Source organism: Podarcis raffonei, chromosome 10, assembly GCF_027172205.1.
Source record: "Podarcis raffonei isolate rPodRaf1 chromosome 10, rPodRaf1.pri, whole genome shotgun sequence".
Taxonomy (NCBI): Eukaryota; Metazoa; Chordata; class Lepidosauria; order Squamata; family Lacertidae; genus Podarcis; species Podarcis raffonei.
In genome coordinates this window covers 9576251-9597269 of record NC_070611.1, presented here as the reverse complement: position 1 = coordinate 9597269, position 21019 = coordinate 9576251, and positions in this window count along the sequence as shown.

The window sequence follows — 21019 nt, the reverse complement described above, 5'->3', positions numbered from 1 at the left end:
AAAAATCTTTTTCCGCCGGTTAAGTTGTCGAGGGCTGATTTCTTCTCCTGTGATAAAAAGCCTTCTGTTTCGACCGCCAAACCTGTCACGGGAGCATTTGCAACCGTTTAGCACCATTTTTGAGTGAATTGCCAAAAGTCAGATTTTTGCTGAAATTGTGACCCCGGGGCTTAGGGATTTTTTCAAAAAATCTTTTTCCGCCGTTTAAGTTGTCGAGGGCTGATTTCTTCTCCTGTGATAAAAAGCCTTCTGTTTCGACCGCCAAACCTTTCACGGGAGCATTTGCAACCGTTTAGCACCATTTTTGAGTGAATTGCCAAAAGTCAGATTTTTTCAGAAATTGTGACCCCGGGGCTTAGGGATTTTTTCAAAAAATCTTTTTCCGCCGGTTTAGTTGTAGAGGGCTGATTTCTTCTCCTGTGATAAAAAGCCTTCTGTTTCGACCGCCAAACCTTTCACGGGAGCATTTGCAACAGTTTGGCATCATTTTTGAGTGAATTGCCAAAAGTCAGATTTTTGCTGAAATTGTGACCCCGGGGCTTTGGGATTTTTTCACAAAATCTTTTTTCCGCCGGTCAAGTTGTTGAGGGCTGATTTCTTCTCCTGTGATAAAAAGCCTTCTGTTTCGACCGCCAAACCTTTCACGGGAGCATTTGCAACCGTTTAGCACCATTTTTGAGTGAATTTCCAAAAGTCTGATTTTTTCAGAAATTGTGACCCCGGAGCTTAGGGATTTTTTCAAAAAATCTTTTTCCGCCGGTTTAGTTGTCGAGGGCTGATTTCTTCTCCTCTGATAAAAAGCCTTCTGTTTCCTTCGCAAAAGCGTTCACGGGAGCATTTGCAACAGTTTGGCATCATTTTTGAGTGAATTACCAAAAGTCAGATTTTTGCTGAAATTGTGACCCCGGGGCTTAGGGATTTTTTCAAAAAATATTTTTCCGCCGCTTAAGTTTTCGAGGGCTGATTTCTTCTCCTGTGATAAAAAGCCTTCTGTTTCGACCGCCAAACCTTTCACGGGAGCATTTGCAACCGTTTAGCACCATTTTTGAGTGAATTGCCAAAAGTCAGATTTTTGCTGAAATTGTGAAATTTTTTCAAAAAATATTTTTCTGCCGGTTTAGTTGTCGAGGGCTGATTTCTTCTCCTGTTATAAAAAGCCTTCTGTTTTTCGCCCGCCAAACCTTTCACGGGAGCATTTGCAACAGTTTGGCATCATTTTTGAGTGAATTGCCAAAAGTCAGATTTTTGCTGAAATTGTGACCCCGGGGCTTAGGGATTTTTTCAGAAAAATCTTTTTCCGCCGCTTAAGTTGTCGAGGGCTGAATTCTTGTCCTGTGATAAAAAGCCTTCTGTTTCGACCGCCAAACCTTTCACGGGAGCATTTGCAACCGTTTAGCACCATTTTTGAGTGAATTGCCAAAAGTCAGATTTTTGCTGAAATTGTGACCCCGGGGCTTAGGGATTTTTTCAAAAAATATTTTTCTGCCGGTTTAGTTGTCGAGGGCTGATTTCTTCTCCTCTGATAAAAAGCCTTCTGTTTCCTTCGCAAAAGCTTTCAGGGGAGCATTTGCAACAGTTTGGCATCATTTTTGAGTGAATTGCCAAAAGTCAGATTTTTGCTGAAATTGTGACCCCGGGGCTTAGGGATTTTTTCACAAAATCTTTTTCCGCTGCTTAAGTTGTCGAGGGCTGATTTCTTGTCCTGTGATAAAAAGCCTTCTGTTTCGACCGCCAAACCTTTAACGGGAGCATTTGCAACCGTTTAGCACCATTTTTGAGTGAATTGCCAAAAGTCAGATTTTTTCAGAAATTGAGACCCTGGAGCTTAGGGATTTTTTCAAAAAATCTTTTTCCGTCGGTTAAGTTCTCGAGGGCTGATTTCTCCTCCTGTGATAAAAAGCCTTCTGTTTCGACCGCCAAACGTTTCAAGGGAGCATTTGCAACAGTTTGGCATCATTTTTGAGTGAATTGCCAAAAGTCAGATTTTTGCTGAAATTGAGACCCCGGAGCTTAGGGATTTTTTCAAAAAATCTTTTTCCGCCGGTTAAGTTGTCGAGGGCTGATTTCTTTTCCTGTGATAAAAAGCCTTCTGTTTCAACCGCCAAACCTTTCACGGGAGCATTTGCAACCGTTTAGCACCGTTTTTGAGTGAATTGCCAAAAGTCAGATTTTTTCAGAAATTGTGACCCCAGGGCTTAGGGATTTTTTCAAAAAATCTTTTTCTGCCGGTTTAGTTGTCAAGGGCTGATTTCTTCTCCAGTGATAAAAAGCCTTCTGTTTCGACCGCCAAACCTGTCACGGGAGCATTTGCAACCATTTAGCACCATTTTTGAGTGAATTGCCAAATGTCAGATTTTTGCTGAAATTGTGACCCCGGGGCTTAGGGATTTTTTCAAAAAATCTTTTTCCGCCGTTTAAGTTGTCGAGGGCTGATTTCTTCTCCTGTGATAAAAAGCCTTCTGTTTCGACCGCCAAACCTTTCACGGGAGCATTTGCAACCGTTTAGCACCATTTTTGAGTGAATTTCCAAAAGTCAGATTTTTTCAGAAATTGTGACCCCGGAGCTTAGGGATTTTTTCAAAAAATCTTTTTCCGCCGGTTTAGTTGTCGAGGGCTGATTTCTTCTCCTGTGATAAAAAGCCTTCTGTTTCGACCGCCAAACCTTTCATGGGAGCATTTGCAACCGTTTATCACCATTTTTGAGTGAATTGCCAAAAGTCAGATTTTTTCAGAAATTGAGACCCCGGAGCTTAGGGATTTTTTCAAAAAATCTTTTTCCCTCGGTTAAGTTCCCGAGGGCTGATTTCTCCTCCTGTGATAAAAAGCCTTCTGTTTCGACCGCCAAACGTTTCACGGGAGCATTTGCAACCGTTTAGCACCATTTTTGAGTGAATTACCAAAAGTCAGATTTTTTCAGAAATTGAGACCCCGGAGCTTAGGGATTTTTTCAAAAAATCTTTTTACGCCGGTTAAGTTGTCGAGGGCTGATTTCTTTTCCTGTGATAAAAAGCCTTCTGTTTCAACCGCCAAACCTTTCACGGGAGCATTTGCAACCGTTTAGCACCATTTTTGAGTGAATTGCCAAAAGTCAGATTTTTGCTGAAATTGTGACCCCGGGGCTTAGGGATTTTTTCAAAAAATCTTTTTCTGCCGGTTTAGTTGTCGAGGGCTGATTTCTTCTCCTGTGATAGAAAGCCTTCTGTTTCGACCGCCAAACCTGTCACGGGAGCATTTGCAACCGTTTAGCACCATTTTTGAGTGAATTGCCAAAAGTCAGATTTTTGCTGAAATTGTGACCCCGGGGCTTAGGGATTTTTTCAAAAAATCTTTTTCCGCCGCTTAAGTTTTCGAGGGCTGATTTCTTCTCCTGTGATAAAAAGCCTTCTGTTTCGACCGCCAAACCTTTCACGGGAGCATTTGCAATCGTTTAGCACCATTTTTGAGTGAATTGCCAAAAGTCAGATTTTTGCTGAAATTGTGACCCCGGGGCTTAGGGATTTTTTCAAAATAACTTTTTCTGCCGGTTTAGTTGTCGAGGGCTGATTTCTTCTCCTGTGATAAAAAGCCTTCTGTTTCCTTCGCAAAAGCTTTCAGGGGAGCATTTGCAACAGTTTGGCATCATTTTTGAGTGAATTGCCAAAAGTCAGATTTTTGCTGAAATTGTGACCCCGGGGCTTAGGGATTTTTTCCCAAAATCTTTTTTCCGCCGGTCAAGTTGTTGAGGGCTGATTTCTTCTCCTGTGATAAAAAGCCTTCTGTTTCGACCGCCAAACCTTTCACGGGAGCATTTGCAACCGTTTAGCACCATTTTTGAGTGAATTTCCAAAAGTCTGATTTTTTCAGAAATTGTGACCCCGGAGCTTAGGGATTTTTTCAAAAAATCTTTTTCCGCCGGTTTAGTTGTCGAGGGCTGATTTCTTCTCCTCTGATAAAAAGCCTTCTGTTTCCTTCGCAAAAGCGTTCACGGGAGCATTTGCAACAGTTTGGCATCATTTTTGAGTGAATTACCAAAAGTCAGATTTTTGCTGAAATTGTGACCCCGGGGCTTAGGGATTTTTTCAAAAAATATTTTTCTGCCGGTTTAGTTGTCGAGGGCTGATTTCTTCTCCTCTGATAAAAAGCCTTCTGTTTCCTTCGCAAAAGCTTTCACGGGAGCATTTGCAACCGTTTAGCACCATTTTTGAGTGAATTGCCAAAAGTCAGATTTTTGCTGAAATTATGAAATTTTTTCAAAAAATATTTTTCTGCCGGTTTAGTTGTCGAGGGCTGATTTCTTCTCCTGTTATAAAAAGCCTTCTGTTTTTCGCCCGCCAAACCTTTCACGGGAGCATTTGCAACAGTTTGGCATCATTTTTGAGTGAATTGCCAAAAGTCAGATTTTTGCTGAAATTGTGACCCCGGGGCTTAGGGATTTTTTCAAAAAATCTTTTTCCGCCGCTTAAGTTGTCGAGGGCTGATTTCTTGTCCTGTGATAAAAAGCCTTCTGTTTCTACCGCCAAACCTTTCACGGGAGCATTTGCAACCGTTTAGCACCATTTTTGAGTGAATTGCCAAAAGTCAGATTTTTGCTGAAATTGTGACCCCGGGGCTTAGGGATTTTTTCAAAAAATCTTTTTCCGCCGGTCAAGTTGTTGAGGGCTGATTTCTTCTCCTGTGATAAAAAGCCTTCTGTTTCAACCGCCAAACCTTTCACGGGAGCATTTGCAACCGTTTAGCACCATTTTTGAGTGAATTGCCAAAAGTCAGATTTTTTCAGAAATTGAGACCCCGGAGCTTAGGGATTTTTGCAAAAAATCTTTTTCCGCCGCTTAAGTTGTCGAGGGCTGATTTCTTGTCCTGTGATAAAAAGCCTTCTGTTTCGACCGCCAAACCTTTCATGGGAGCATTTGCAACCGTTTATCACCATTTTTGAGTGAATTGCCAAAAGTCAGATTTTTGCTGAAATTGTGACCCCGGGTCTTAAGGATTTTTTCAAAAAATCTTTTTCTTCCGGTTTAGTTGTCGAGGGCTGATTTCTTCTCCTGTGATAAAAAGCCTTCTGTTTCCTTTGCAAAAGCTTTCACGGGAGCATTTGCAACAGTTTGACATCATTTTTGAGTGAATTGCCAAAAGTCAGATTTTTGCTGAAATTGTGACCCCGGGGCTTAGGGATTTTTTCAAAAAATATTTTTCCGCCGCTTAAGTTGTCGAGGGCTGATTTCTTCTCCTGTGATAAAAAGCCTTCTGTTTCGACCGCCAAACCTTTCACGGGAGCATTTGCAATCGTTTAGCACCATTTTTGAGTGAATTGCCAAAAGTCAGATTTTTGCTGAAATTGTGACCCCGGGGCTTAGGGATTTTTTCAAAAAATATTTTTCTGCCGGTTTAGTTGTCGAGGGCTGATTTCTTCTCCTGTGATAAAAAGCCTTCTGTTTCCTTCGCAAAAGCTTTCAGGGGAGCATTTGCAACAGTTTGGCATCATTTTTGAGTGAATTGCCAAAAGTCAGATTTTTTCAGAAATTGAGACCCCGGAGCTTAGGGATTTTTTCAAAAAATCTTTTTCCGCCGCTTAAGTTCTCGAGGGCTGATTTCTCCTCCTGTGATAAAAAGGCTTCTGTTTCGACCGCCAAACGTTTCACGGGAGCATTTGCAACAGTTTGGCATCATTTTTGAGTGAATTGCCAAAAGTCAGATTTTTTCAGAAATTGTGACCCCGGGGCTTAGGGATTTTTTCAAAAAATCTTTTTCTGCCGGTTTAGTTGTCAAGGGCTGATTTCTTCTCCAGTGATAAAAAGCCTTCTGTTTCGACCCCCAAACCTTTCACGGGAGCATTTGCAACCGTTTAGCACCATTTTTGAGTGAATTGCCAAAAGTCAGATTTTTTCAGAAATTGTGACCCCGGGGCTTAGGGATTTTTTCAAAAAATCTTTTTCCGCCGGTTTAGTTGTAGAGGGCTGATTTCTTCTCCTGTGATAAAAAGCCTTCTGTTTCGACCGCCAAACCTTTCACGGGAGCATTTGCAACAGTTTGGCATCATTTTTGAGTGAATTGCCAAAAGTCAGATTTTTGCTGAAATTGTGACCCCGGGGCTTTGGGATTTTTTCACAAAATCTTTTTTCCGCCGGTCAAGTTGTTGAGGGCTGATTTCTTCTCCTGTGATAAAAAGCCTTCTGTTTCGACCGCCAAACCTTTCACGGGAGCATTTGCAACCGTTTAGCACCATTTTTGAGTGAATTTCCAAAAGTCAGATTTTTTCAGAAATTGTGACCCCGGAGCTTAGGGATTTTTTCAAAAAATCTTTTTCCGCCGGTTTAGTTGTCGAGGGCTGATTTCTTCTCCTCTGATAAAAAGCCTTCTGTTTCCTTCGCAAAAGCGTTCACGGGAGCATTTGCAACAGTTTGGCATCATTTTTGAGTGAATTACCAAAAGTCAGATTTTTGCTGAAATTGTGACCCCGGGGCTTAGGGATTTTTTCAAAAAATATTTTTCCGCCGCTTAAGTTGTTGAGGGCTGATTTCTTCTCCTGTGATAAAAAGCCTTCTGTTTCGACCGCCAAACCTTTCACGGGAGCATTTGCAACCGTTTAGCACCATTTTTGAGTGAATTGCCAAAAGTCAGATTTTTGCTGAAATTGTGAAATTTTTTCAAAAAATATTTTTCTGCCGGTTTAGTTGTCGAGGGCTGATTTCTTCTCCTGTTATAAAAAGCCTTCTGTTTTTCGCCCGCCAAACCTTTCACGGGAGCATTTGCAACAGTTTGGCATCATTTTTGAGTGAATTGCCAAAAGTCAGATTTTTGCTGAAATTGTGACCCCGGGGCTTAGGGATTTTTTCAAAAAATCTTTTTCCGCCGCTTAAGTTGTCGAGGGCTGATTTCTTGTCCTGTGATAAAAAGCCTTCTGTTTCGACCGCCAAACCTTTCACGGGAGCATTTGCAACCGTTTAGCACCATTTTTGAGTGAATTGCCAAAAGTCAGATTTTTGCTGAAATTGTGACCCCGGGGCTTAGGGATTTTTTCAAAAAATATTTTTCTGCCGGTTTAGTTGTCGAGGGCTGATTTCTTCTCCTCTGATAAAAAGCCTTCTGTTTCCTTCGCAAAAGCTTTCAGGGGAGCATTTGCAACAGTTTGGCATCATTTTTGAGTGAATTGCCAAAAGTCAGATTTTTGCTGAAATTGTGACCCCGGGGCTTAGGGATTTTTTCACAAAATCTTTTTCCGCTGCTTAAGTTGTCGAGGGCTGATTTCTTGTCCTGTGATAAAAAGCCTTCTGTTTCGACCGCCAAACCTTTAACGGGAGCATTTGCAACCGTTTAGCACCATTTTTGAGTGAATTGCCAAAAGTCAGATTTTTTCAGAAATTGAGACCCTGGAGCTTAGGGATTTTTTCAAAAAATCTTTTTCCGTCGGTTAAGTTCTCGAGGGCTGATTTCTCCTCCTGTGATAAAAAGCCTTCTGTTTCGACCGCCAAACGTTTCAAGGGAGCATTTGCAACAGTTTGGCATCATTTTTGAGTGAATTGCCAAAAGTCAGATTTTTGCTGAAATTGAGACCCCGGAGCTTAGGGATTTTTTCAAAAAATCTTTTTCCGCCGGTTAAGTTGTCGAGGGCTGATTTCTTTTCCTGTGATAAAAAGCCTTCTGTTTCAACCGCCAAACCTTTCACGGGAGCATTTGCAACCGTTTAGCACCGTTTTTGAGTGAATTGCCAAAAGTCAGATTTTTTCAGAAATTGTGACCCCAGGGCTTAGGGATTTTTTCAAAAAATCTTTTTCTGCCGGTTTAGTTGTCAAGGGCTGATTTCTTCTCCAGTGATAAAAAGCCTTCTGTTTCGACCGCCAAACCTGTCACGGGAGCATTTGCAACCATTTAGCACCATTTTTGAGTGAATTGCCAAATGTCAGATTTTTGCTGAAATTGTGACCCCGGGGCTTAGGGATTTTTTCAAAAAATCTTTTTCCGCCGTTTAAGTTGTCGAGGGCTGATTTCTTCTCCTGTGATAAAAAGCCTTCTGTTTCGACCGCCAAACCTTTCACGGGAGCATTTGCAACCGTTTAGCACCATTTTTGAGTGAATTTCCAAAAGTCAGATTTTTTCAGAAATTGTGACCCCGGAGCTTAGGGATTTTTTCAAAAAATCTTTTTCCGCCGGTTTAGTTGTCGAGGGCTGATTTCTTCTCCTGTGATAAAAAGCCTTCTGTTTCGACCGCCAAACCTTTCATGGGAGCATTTGCAACCGTTTATCACCATTTTTGAGTGAATTGCCAAAAGTCAGATTTTTTCAGAAATTGAGACCCCGGAGCTTAGGGATTTTTTCAAAAAATCTTTTTCCCTCGGTTAAGTTCCCGAGGGCTGATTTCTCCTCCTGTGATAAAAAGCCTTCTGTTTCGACCGCCAAACGTTTCACGGGAGCATTTGCAACCGTTTAGCACCATTTTTGAGTGAATTACCAAAAGTCAGATTTTTTCAGAAATTGAGACCCCGGAGCTTAGGGATTTTTTCAAAAAATCTTTTTACGCCGGTTAAGTTGTCGAGGGCTGATTTCTTTTCCTGTGATAAAAAGCCTTCTGTTTCAACCGCCAAACCTTTCACGGGAGCATTTGCAACCGTTTAGCACCATTTTTGAGTGAATTGCCAAAAGTCAGATTTTTGCTGAAATTGTGACCCCGGGGCTTAGGGATTTTTTCAAAAAATCTTTTTCTGCCGGTTTAGTTGTCGAGGGCTGATTTCTTCTCCAGTGATAAAAAGCCTTCTGTTTCGACCGCCAAACCTGTCACGGGAGCATTTGCAACCGTTTAGCACCATTTTTGAGTGAATTGCCAAAAGTCAGATTTTTGCTGAAATTGTGACCCCGGGGCTTAGGGATTTTTTCAAAAAATCTTTTTCCGCCGCTTAAGTTTTCGAGGGCTGATTTCTTCTCCTGTGATAAAAAGCCTTCTGTTTCGACCGCCAAACCTTTCACGGGAGCATTTGCAATCGTTTAGCACCATTTTTGAGTGAATTGCCAAAAGTCAGATTTTTGCTGAAATTGTGACCCCGGGGCTTAGGGATTTTTTCAAAAAATATTTTTCCGCCGGTCAAGTTGTCGAGGGCTGATTTCTTCTCCTGTGATAAAAAGCCTTCTGTTTCGACCGCCAAACGTTTCACGGGAGCATTTGCAACCGTTTAGCACCATTTTTGAGTGAATTGCCAAAAGTCAGATTTTTGCTGAAATTGTGACCCCGGGGCTTAGGGATTTTTTCACAAAATCTTTTTTCCGCCGGTCAAGTTGTTGAGGGCTGATTTCTTCTCCTGTGATAAAAAGCCTTCTGTTTCGACCGCCAAACCTTTCACGGGAGCATTTGCAACCGTTTAGCACCATTTTTGAGTGAATTTCCAAAAGTCTGATTTTTTCAGAAATTGTGACCCCGGAGCTTAGGGATTTTTTCAAAAAATATTTTTCCGCCGGTCAAGTTGTCGAGGGCTGATTTCTTCTCCTGTGATAAAAAGCCTTCTGTTTCGACCGCCAAACGTTTCACGGGAGCATTTGCAACAGTTTGGCATCATTTTTGAGTGAATTACCAAAAGTCAGATTTTTGCTGAAATTGTGACCCCGGGGCTTAGGGATTTTTTCAAAAAATATTTTTCCGCCGCTTAAGTTTTCGAGGGCTGATTTCTTCTCCTGTGATAAAAAGCCTTCTGTTTCGACCGCCAAACCTTTCACGGGAGCATTTGCAACCGTTTAGCACCATTTTTGAGTGAATTGCCAAAAGTCAGATTTTTGCTGAAATTATGAAATTTTTTCAAAAAATATTTTTCTGCCGGTTTAGTTGTCGAGGGCTGATTTCTTCTCCTGTTATAAAAAGCCTTCTGTTTTTCGCCCGCCAAACCTTTCACGGGAGCATTTGCAACAGTTTGGCATCATTTTTGAGTGAATTGCCAAAAGTCAGATTTTTGCTGAAATTGTGACCCCGGGGCTTAGGGATTTTTTCAAAAAATCTTTTTCCGCCGCTTAAGTTGTCGAGGGCTGATTTCTTGTCCTGTGATAAAAAGCCTTCTGTTTCTACCGCCAAACCTTTCACGGGAGCATTTGCAACCGTTTAGCACCATTTTTGAGTGAATTGCCAAAAGTCAGATTTTTGCTGAAATTGTGACCCCGGGGCTTAGGGATTTTTTCAAAAAATCTTTTTCCGCCGGTCAAGTTGTTGAGGGCTGATTTCTTCTCCTGTGATAAAAAGCCTTCTGTTTCAACCGCCAAACCTTTCACGGGAGCATTTGCAACCGTTTAGCACCATTTTTGAGTGAATTGCCAAAAGTCAGATTTTTTCAGAAATTGAGACCCCGGAGCTTAGGGATTTTTGCAAAAAATCTTTTTCCGCCGCTTAAGTTGTCGAGGGCTGATTTCTTGTCCTGTGATAAAAAGCCTTCTGTTTCGACCGCCAAACCTTTCATGGGAGCATTTGCAACCGTTTATCACCATTTTTGAGTGAATTGCCAAAAGTCAGATTTTTGCTGAAATTGTGACCCCGGGTCTTAAGGATTTTTTCAAAAAATCTTTTTCTTCCGGTTTAGTTGTCGAGGGCTGATTTCTTCTCCTGTGATAAAAAGCCTTCTGTTTCCTTTGCAAAAGCTTTCACGGGAGCATTTGCAACAGTTTGACATCATTTTTGAGTGAATTGCCAAAAGTCAGATTTTTGCTGAAATTGTGACCCCGGGGCTTAGGGATTTTTTCAAAAAATATTTTTCCGCCGCTTAAGTTGTCGAGGGCTGATTTCTTCTCCTGTGATAAAAAGCCTTCTGTTTCGACCGCCAAACCTTTCACGGGAGCATTTGCAATCGTTTAGCACCATTTTTGAGTGAATTGCCAAAAGTCAGATTTTTGCTGAAATTGTGACCCCGGGGCTTAGGGATTTTTTCAAAAAATATTTTTCTGCCGGTTTAGTTGTCGAGGGCTGATTTCTTCTCCTGTGATAAAAAGCCTTCTGTTTCCTTCGCAAAAGCTTTCAGGGGAGCATTTGCAACAGTTTGGCATCATTTTTGAGTGAATTGCCAAAAGTCAGATTTTTTCAGAAATTGAGACCCCGGAGCTTAGGGATTTTTTCAAAAAATCTTTTTCCGCCGCTTAAGTTCTCGAGGGCTGATTTCTCCTCCTGTGATAAAAAGGCTTCTGTTTCGACCGCCAAACGTTTCACGGGAGCATTTGCAACAGTTTGGCATCATTTTTGAGTGAATTGCCAAAAGTCAGATTTTTTCAGAAATTGTGACCCCGGGGCTTAGGGATTTTTTCAAAAAATCTTTTTCTGCCGGTTTAGTTGTCAAGGGCTGATTTCTTCTCCAGTGATAAAAAGCCTTCTGTTTCGACCGCCAAACCTGTCACGGGAGCATTTGCAACCGTTTAGCACCATTTTTGAGTGAATTGCCAAATGTCAGATTTTTGCTGAAATTGTGACCCCGGGGCTTAGGGATTTTTTCAAAAAATCTTTTTCCGCCGTTTAAGTTGTCGAGGGCTGATTTCTTCTCCTGTGATAAAAAGCCTTCTGTTTCGACCGCCAAACCTTTCACGGGAGCATTTGCAACCGTTTAGCACCATTTTTGAGTGAATTTCCAAAAGTCAGATTTTTTCAGAAATTGTGACCCCGGAGCTTAGGGATTTTTTCAAAAAATCTTTTTCCGCCGGTTTAGTTGTCGAGGGCTGATTTCTTCTCCTGTGATAAAAAGCCTTCTGTTTCGACCGCCAAACCTTTCATGGGAGCATTTGCAACCGTTTATCACCATTTTTGAGTGAATTTCCAAAAGTCAGATTTTTTCAGAAATTGTGACCCCGGGGCTTAGGGATTTTTTCAAAAAATATTTTTCCGCCGCTTAAGTTGTCGAGGGCTGATTTCTTGTCCTGTGATAAAAAGCCTTCTGTTTCGACCGCCAAACCTTTCATGGGAGCATTTGCAACCGTTTATCACCATTTTTGAGTGAATTGCCAAAAGTCAGATTTTTGCTGAAATTGTGACCCCAGGGCTTAGGGATTTTTTCAAAAAATATTTTTCTGCCGGTTTAGTTGTCGAGGGCTGATTTCTTCTCCTGTGATAAAAAGCCTTCTGTTTCCTTTGCAAAAGCTTTCACGGGAGCATTTGCAACAGTTTGACATCATTTTTGAGTGAATTGCCAAAAGTCAGATTTTTGCTGAAATTGTGACCCCGGGGCTTAGGGATTTTTTCAAAAAATATTTTTCCGCCGCTTAAGTTGTCGAGGGCTGATTTCTTCTCCTGTGATAAAAAGCCTTCTGTTTCGACCGCCAAACCTTTCACGGGAGCATTTGCAATCGTTTAGCACCATTTTTGAGTGAATTGCCAAAAGTCAGATTTTTGCTGAAATTGTGACCCCGGGGCTTAGGGATTTTTTCAAAAAATATTTTTCTGCCGGTTTAGTTGTCGAGGGCTGATTTCTTCTCCTGTGATAAAAAGCCTTCTGTTTCCTTCGCAAAAGCTTTCAGGGGAGCATTTGCAACAGTTTGGCATCATTTTTGAGTGAATTGCCAAAAGTCAGATTTTTTCAGAAATTGAGACCCCGGAGCTTAGGGATTTTTTCAAAAAATCTTTTTCCGCCGCTTAAGTTCTCGAGGGCTGATTTCTCCTCCTGTGATAAAAAGGCTTCTGTTTCGACCGCCAAACGTTTCACGGGAGCATTTGCAACAGTTTGGCATCATTTTTGAGTGAATTGCCAAAAGTCAGATTTTTTCAGAAATTGTGACCCCGGGGCTTAGGGATTTTTTCAAAAAATCTTTTTCTGCCGGTTTAGTTGTCAAGGGCTGATTTCTTCTCCAGTGATAAAAAGCCTTCTGTTTCGACCGCCAAACCTGTCACGGGAGCATTTGCAACCGTTTAGCACCATTTTTGAGTGAATTGCCAAATGTCAGATTTTTGCTGAAATTGTGACCCCGGGGCTTAGGGATTTTTTCAAAAAATCTTTTTCCGCCGTTTAAGTTGTCGAGGGCTGATTTCTTCTCCTGTGATAAAAAGCCTTCTGTTTCGACCGCCAAACCTTTCACGGGAGCATTTGCAACCGTTTAGCACCATTTTTGAGTGAATTTCCAAAAGTCAGATTTTTTCAGAAATTGTGACCCCGGAGCTTAGGGATTTTTTCAAAAAATCTTTTTCCGCCGGTTTAGTTGTCGAGGGCTGATTTCTTCTCCTGTGATAAAAAGCCTTCTGTTTCGACCGCCAAACCTTTCATGGGAGCATTTGCAACCGTTTATCACCATTTTTGAGTGAATTTCCAAAAGTCAGATTTTTTCAGAAATTGTGACCCCGGGGCTTAGGGATTTTTTCAAAAAATATTTTTCCGCCGCTTAAGTTGTCGAGGGCTGATTTCTTGTCCTGTGATAAAAAGCCTTCTGTTTCGACCGCCAAACCTTTCATGGGAGCATTTGCAACCGTTTATCACCATTTTTGAGTGAATTGCCAAAAGTCAGATTTTTGCTGAAATTGTGACCCCAGGGCTTAGGGATTTTTTCAAAAAATATTTTTCTGCCGGTTTAGTTGTCGAGGGCTGATTTCTTCTCCTCTGATAAAATGCCTTCTGTTTCCTTCGCAAAAGCTTTCACGGGAGCATTTGCAACAGTTTGGCATCATTTTTGAGTGAATTGCCAAAAGTCAGATTTTTGCTGAAATTGTGAAATTTTTTCAAAAAATATTTTTCTGCCGGTTTAGTTGTCGAGGGCTGATTTCTTCTCCTGTTATAAAAAGCCTTCTGTTTTTCGCCCGCCAAACCTTTCACGGGAGCATTTCCAACAGTTTGGCATCATTTTTGAGTGAATTGCCAAAAGTCAGATTTTTGCTGAAATTGTGACCCCGGGGCTTAGGGATTTTTTCAAAAAATATTTTTCCGCCGGTCAAGTTGTCGAGGGCTGATTTCTTCTCCTGTGATAAAAAGCCTTCTGTTTCGACCGCCAAACGTTTCACGGGAGCATTTGCAACCGTTTAGCACCATTTTTGAGTGAATTGCCAAAAGTCAGATTTTTGCTGAAATTGTGACCCCGGGGCTTAGGGATTTTTTCAAAAAATCTTTTTCTGCCGGTTTAGTTGTCGAGGGCTGATTTCTTCTCCTCTGATAAAAAGCCTTCTGTTTCGACCGCCAAACCTTTCAGGGGAGCATTTGCAACAGTTTGGCATCATTTTTGAGTGAATTGCCAAAAGTCAGATTTTTGCTGAAATTGTGACCCCGGGGCTTAGGGATTTTTTCACAAAATCTTTTTCCGCTGCTTAAGTTGTCGAGGGCTGATTTCTTGTCCTGTGATAAAAAGCCTTCTGTTTCGACCGCCAAACCTTTAACGGGAGCATTTGCAACCGTTTAGCACCATTTTTGAGTGAATTGCCAAAAGTCAGATTTTTTCAGAAATTGAGACCCCGGAGCTTAGGGATTTTTTCAAAAAATCTTTTTCCGTCGGTTAAGTTCTCGAGGGCTGATTTCTCCTCCTGTGATAAAAAGCCTTCTGTTTCGACCGCCAAACGTTTCAGGGGAGCATTTGCAACAGTTTGGCATCATTTTTGAGTGAAATGCCAAAAGTCAGATTTTTGCTGAAATTGAGACCCCGGAGCTTAGGGATTTTTTCAAAAAATCTTTTTCCGCCGGTTAAGTTGTCGAGGGCTGATTTCTTTTCCTGTGATAAAAAGCCTTCTGTTTCAACCGCCAAACCTTTCACGGGAGCATTTGCAACCGTTTAGCACCATTTTTGAGTGAATTGCCAAAAGTCAGATTTTTTCAGAAATTGTGACCCCGGGGCTTAGGGATTTTTTCAAAAAATCTTTTTCTGCCGGTTTAGTTGTCAAGGGCTGATTTCTTCTCCAGTGATAAAAAGCCTTCTGTTTCGACCGCCAAACCTGTCACGGGAGCATTTGCAACCGTTTAGCACCATTTTTGAGTTAATTGCCAAATGTCAGATTTTTGCTGAAATTGTGACCCCGGGGCTTAGGGATTTTTTCAAAAAATCTTTTTCCGCCGTTTAAGTTGTCGAGGGCTGATTTCTTCTCCTGTGATAAAAAGCCTTCTGTTTCGACCGCCAAACCTTTCACGGGAGCATTTGGAACCGTTTAGCACCATTTTTGAGTGAATTTCCAAAAGTCAGATTTTTTCAGAAATTGTGACCCCGGAGCTTAGGGATTTTTTCAAAAAATCTTTTTCCGCCGGTTTAGTTGTCGAGGGCTGATTTCTTCTCCTGTGATAAAAAGCTTTCTGTTTCCTTCGCAAAAGCTTTCAGGGGAGCATTTGCAACAGTTTGGCATCATTTTTGAGTGAATTGCCAAAAGTCAGATGTTTTCAGAAATTGTGACCCCGGGGCTTAGGGATTTTTTCAAAAAATATTTTTCCGCCGCTTAAGTTGTCGAGGGCTGATTTCTTGTCCTGTGATAAAAAGCCTTCTGTTTCGACCGCCAAACCTTTCATGGGAGCATTTGCAACCGTTTATCACCATTTTTGAGTGAATTGCCAAAAGTCAGATTTTTGCTGAAATTGTGACCCCGGGGCTTAGGGATTTTTTCAAAAAATATTTTTCTGCCGGTTTAGTTGTCGAAGGCTGATTTCTTCTCCTCTGATAAAAAGCCTTCTGTTTCCTTCGCAAAAGCTTTCACGGGAGCATTTGCAACAGTTTGGCATCATTTTTGAGTGAATTGCCAAAAGTCAGATTTTTGCTGAAATTGTGACCCGGGGGCTTAGGGATTTTTTCAAAAAATATTTTTCTGCCGGTTTAGTTGTCGAGGGCTGATTTCTTCTCCTCTGATAAAAAGCCTTCTGTTTCCTTCGCAAAAGCTTTCACGGGAGCATTTGCAACAGTTTGGCATCATTTTTGAGTGAATTGCCAAAAGTCAGATTTTTGCTGAAATTGTGAAATTTTTTCAAAAAATATTTTTCTGCCGGTTTAGTTGTCGAGGGCTGATTTCTTCTCCTGTTATAAAAAGCCTTCTGTTTTTCGCCCGCCAAACCTTTCACGGGAGCATTTGCAACAGTTTGGCATCATTTTTGAGTGAATTGCCAAAAGTCAGATTTTTGCTGAAATTGTGACCCCGGGGCTTAGGGATTTTTTCAAAAAATATTTTTCCGCCGGTCAAGTTGTCGAGGGCTGATTTCTTCTCCTGTGATAAAAAGCCTTCTGTTTCGACCGCCAAACGTTTCACGGGAGCATTTGCAACCGTTTAGCACCATTTTTGAGTGAATTGCCAAAAGTCAGATTTTTGATGAAATTGTGACCCCGGGGCTTAGGGATTTTTTCAAATAATCTTTTTCTGCCGGTTTAGTTGTCGAGGGCTGATTTCTTCTCCTCTGATAAAAAGCCTTCTGTTTCCTTCGCAAAAGCTTTCAGGGGAGCATTTGCAACAGTTTGGCAGCATTTTTGAGTGAATTGCCAAAAGTCAGATTTTTGCTGAAATTGTGACCCCGGGGCTTAGGGATTTTTTCACAAAATCTTTTTCCGCTGCTTAAGTTGTCGAGGGCTGATTTCTTGTCCTGTGATAAAAAGCCTTCTGTTTCGACCGCCAAACCTTTAACGGGAGCATTTGCAACCGTTTAGCACCATTTTTGAGTGAATTGCCAAAAGTCAGATTTTTTCAGAAATTGAGACCCCGGAGCTTAGGGATTTTTTCAAAAAATCTTTTTCCGTCGGTTAAGTTCTCGAGGGCTGATTTCTCCTCCTGTGATAAAAAGCCTTCTGTTTCGACCGCCAAACGTTTCACGGGAGCATTTGCAACAGTTTGGCATCATTTTTGAGTGAATTGCCAAAAGTCAGATTTTTGCTGAAATTGAGACCCCGGAGCTTAGGGATTTTTTCAAAAAATCTTTTTCCGCCGGTTAAGTTGTCAAGGGCTGATTTCTTTTCCTGTGATAAAAAGCCTTCTGTTTCAACCGCCAAACCTTTCACGGGAGCATTTGCAACCGTTTAGCACCATTTTTGAGTGAATTGCCAAAAGTCAGATTTTTTCAGAAATTGTGACCCCGGGGCTTAGGGATTTTTTTGAAAAAATCTTTTTCTGCCGGTTTAGTTGTCAAGGGCTGATTTCTTCTCCAGTGATAAAAAGCCTTCTTTTTCGACCGCCAAACCTTTCACGGGAGCATTTGCAACCGTTTAGCACCATTTTTGAGTTAATTGCCAAATGTCAGATTTTTGCTGAAATTGTGACCCCGGGGCTTAGGGATTTTTTCAAAAAATCTTTTTCCGCCGTTTAAGTTGTCGAGGGCTGATTTCTTCTCCTGTGATAAAAAGCCTTCTGTTTCGACCGCCAAACCTTTCACGGGAGCATTTGGAACCGTTTAGCACCATTTTTGAGTGAATTTCCAAAAGTCAGATTTTTTCAGAAATTGTGACCCCGGAGCTTAGGGATTTTTTCAAAAAATCTTTTTCCGCCGGTTTAGTTGTCGAGGGCTGATTTCTTCTCCTGTGATAAAAAGCCTTCTGTTTCGACCGCCAAACCTTTCATGGGAGCATTTGCAACCGTTTATCACCATTTTTGAGTGAATTGCCAAAAGTCAGATTTTTGCTGAAATTGTGACCCCGGGGCTTAGGGATTTTTTCAAAAAATATTTTTCTGCCGGTTTAGTTGTCGAGGGCTGATTTCTTCTCCTCTGATAAAAAGCCTTCTGTTTCCTTCGCAAAAGCTTTCACGGGAGCATTTGCAACAGTTTGGCATCATTTTTGAGTGAATTGCCAAAAGTCAGATTTTTGCAGAAATTGTGACCCGGGGGCTTAGGGATTTTTTCAAAAAATATTTTTCCGCCGCTTAAGTTTTCGAGGGCTGATTTCTTCTCCTGTGATAAAAAGCCTTCTGTTTCGACCGCCAAACCTTTCACGGGAGCATTTGCAACCGTTTAGCACCATTTTTGAGTGAATTGCCAAAAGTCAGATTTTTGCTGAAATTGTGACCCCGGGGCTTAGGGATTTTTTCAAAAAATCTTTTTCCGCCGGTTAAGTTGTCGAGGGCTGATTTCTCCTCCTGTGATAAAAAGCCTTCTGTTTCGACCGCCAAACATTTCACGGGAGCATTTGCAACAGTTTGGCATCATTTTTGAGTGAATTGCCAAAAGTCAGATTTTTGCTGAAATTGAGACCCCGGAGCTTAGGGATTTTTTCAAAAAATCTTTTTCCGCCGTTTAAGTTGTCGAGGGCTGATTTCTTCTCCTGTGATAAAAAGCCTTCTGTTTTGACCGCCAAACCTTTCACGGGAGCATTTGCAACCGTTTAGCACCATTTTTGAGTGAATTGCCAAAAGTCAGATTTTTTCAGAAATTGTGACCCCGGAGCTTAGGGATTTTTTCAAAAAATCTTTTTCCGCCGGTTTAGTTGTCGAGGGCTGATTTCTTCTCCTGTGATAAAAAGCCTTCTGTTTCGACCGCCAAACCTTTCATGGGAGCATTTGCAACCGTTTATCACCATTTTTGAGTGAATTTCCAAAAGTCAGATTTTTTCAGAAATTGTGACCCCGGGGCTTAGGGATTTTTTCAAAAAATCTTTTTGCGCCGGTTTAGTTGTAGAGGGCTGATTTCTTCTCCTGTGATAAAAAGCCTTCTGTTTCGACCGCCAAACCTTTCATGGGAGCATTTGCAACCGTTTATCACCATTTTTGAGTGAATTGCCAAAAGTCAGATTTTTGCTGAAATTGTGACCCCGGGGCTTAGGGATTTTTTCAAAAAATATTTTTCTGCCGGTTTAGTTGTCGAGGGCTGATTTCTTCTCCTCTGATAAAAAGCCTTCTGTTTCCTTCGCAAAAGCTTTCACGGGAGCATTTGCAACAGTTTGGCATCATTTTTGAGTGAATTGCCAAAAGTCAGATTTTTGCTGAAATTGTGACCCGGGGGCTTAGGGATTTTTTCAAAAAATATTTTTCCGCCGCTTAAGTTTTCGAGGGCTGATTTCTTCTCCTGTGATAAAAAGCCTTCTGTTTCGACCGCCAAACCTTTCACGGGAGCATTTGCAACCGTTTAGCACCATTTTTGAGTGAATTGCCAAAAGTCAGATTTTTGCTGAAATTGTGACCCCGGGGCTTAGGGATTTTTTCAAAAAATCTTTTTCCGCCGGTTAAGTTGTCGAGGGCTGATTTCTTCTCCTGTGATAAAAAGCCTTCTGTTTCGACCGCCAAACCTGTCACGGGAGCATTTGCAACCGTTTAGCACCATTTTTGAGTGAATTGCCAAAAGTCAGATTTTTGCTGAAATTGTCACCCCGGGGCTTAGGGATTTTTTCAAAAAATCTTTTTCCGCCGTTTAAGTTGTCGAGGGCTGATTTCTTCTCCTGTGATAAAAAGCCTTCTGTTTCGACCGCCAAACCTTTCACGGGAGCATTTGGAACCGTTTAGCACCATTTTTGAGTGAATTTCCAAAAGTCAGATTTTTTCAGAAATTGTGACCCCGGAGCTTAGGGATTTTTTCAAAAAATCTTTTTCCGCCGGTTTAGTTGTCGAGGGCTGATTTCTTCTCCTGTGATAAAAAGCCTTCTGTTTCGACCGCCAAACCTTTCATGGGAGCATTTGCAACCGTTTATCACCATTTTTGAGTGAATTTCCAAAAGTCAGATTTTTTCAGAAATTGTGACCCCGGGGCTTAGGGATTTTTTCAAAAAATCTTTTTGCGCCGGTTTAGTTGTAGAGGGCTGATTTCTTCTCCTGTGATAAAAAGCCTTCTGTTTCGACCGCCAAACCTTTCATGGGAGCATTTGCAACCGTTTATCACCATTTTTGAGTGAATTGCCAAAAGTCAGATTTTTGCTGAAATTGTGACCCCGGGGCTTAGGGATTTTTTCAAAAAATATTTTTCTGCCGGTTTAGTTGTCGAGGGCTGATTTCTTCTCCTCTGATAAAAAGCCTTCTGTTTCCTTCGCAAAAGCTTTCACGGGAGCATTTGCAACAGTTTGGCATCATTTTTGAGTGAATTGCCAAAAGTCAGATTTTTGCTGAAATTGTGACCCGGGGGCTTAGGGATTTTTTCAAAAAATATTTTTCCGCCGCTTAAGTTTTCGAGGGCTGATTTCTTCTCCTGTGATAAAAAGCCTTCTGTTTCGACCGCCAAACCTTTCACGGGAGCATTTGCAACCGTTTAGCACCATTTTTGAGTGAATTGCCAAAAGTCAGATTTTTGCTGAAATTGTGACCCCGGGGCTTAGGGATTTTTTCAAAAAATCTTTTTCCGCCGGTTAAGTTGTCGAGGGCTGATTTCTTCTCCTGTGATAAAAAGCCTTCTGTTTCGACCGCCAAACCTGTCACGGGAGCATTTGCAACCGTTTAGCACCATTTTTGAGTGAATTGCCAAAAGTCAGATTTTTGCTGAAATTGTGACCCCGGAGCTTAGGGATTTTTTCAAAAAATCTTTTTCCGCCGGTTTAGTTGTCGAGGGCTGATTTCTTCTCCTGTGATAAAAAGCCTTCTGTTTCGACCGCCAAACCTTTCATGGGAGCATTTGCAACCGTTTATCACCATTTTTGAGTGAATTTCCAAAAGTCAGATTTTTTCAGAAATTGTGACCCCGGGGCTTAGGGATTTTTTCAAAAAATATTTTTCCGCCGCTTAAGTTGTCGAGGGCTGATTTCTTGTCCTGTGATAAAAAGCCTTCTGTTTCGACTGCCAAACCTTTCATGGGAGCATTTGCAACCGTTTATCACCATTTTTGAGTGAATTGCCAAAAGTCAGATTTTTGCTGAAATTGTGACCCCGGGGCTTAGGGATTTTTTCAAAAAATATTTTTCTGCCGGTTTAGTTGTCGAGGCCTGATTTCTTCTCCTCTGATAAAAAGCCTTCTGTTTCCTTCGCAAAAGCTTTCACGGGAGCATTTGCAACAGTTTGGCATCATTTTTGAGTGAATTGCCAAAAGTCAGATTTTTGCTGAAATTGTGACCCCGGGGCTTAGGGATTTTTTCAAAAAATATTTTTCCGCCGCTTAAGTTTTCGAGGGCTGATTTCTTCTCCTGTGATAAAAAGCCTTCTTTTTCGACCACCAAACCTTTCACGGGAGCATTTGCAACCGTTTAGCACCATTTTTGAGTGAATTGCCAAAAGTCAGATTTTTGCTGAAATTGTGAAATTTTTTCAAAAAATATT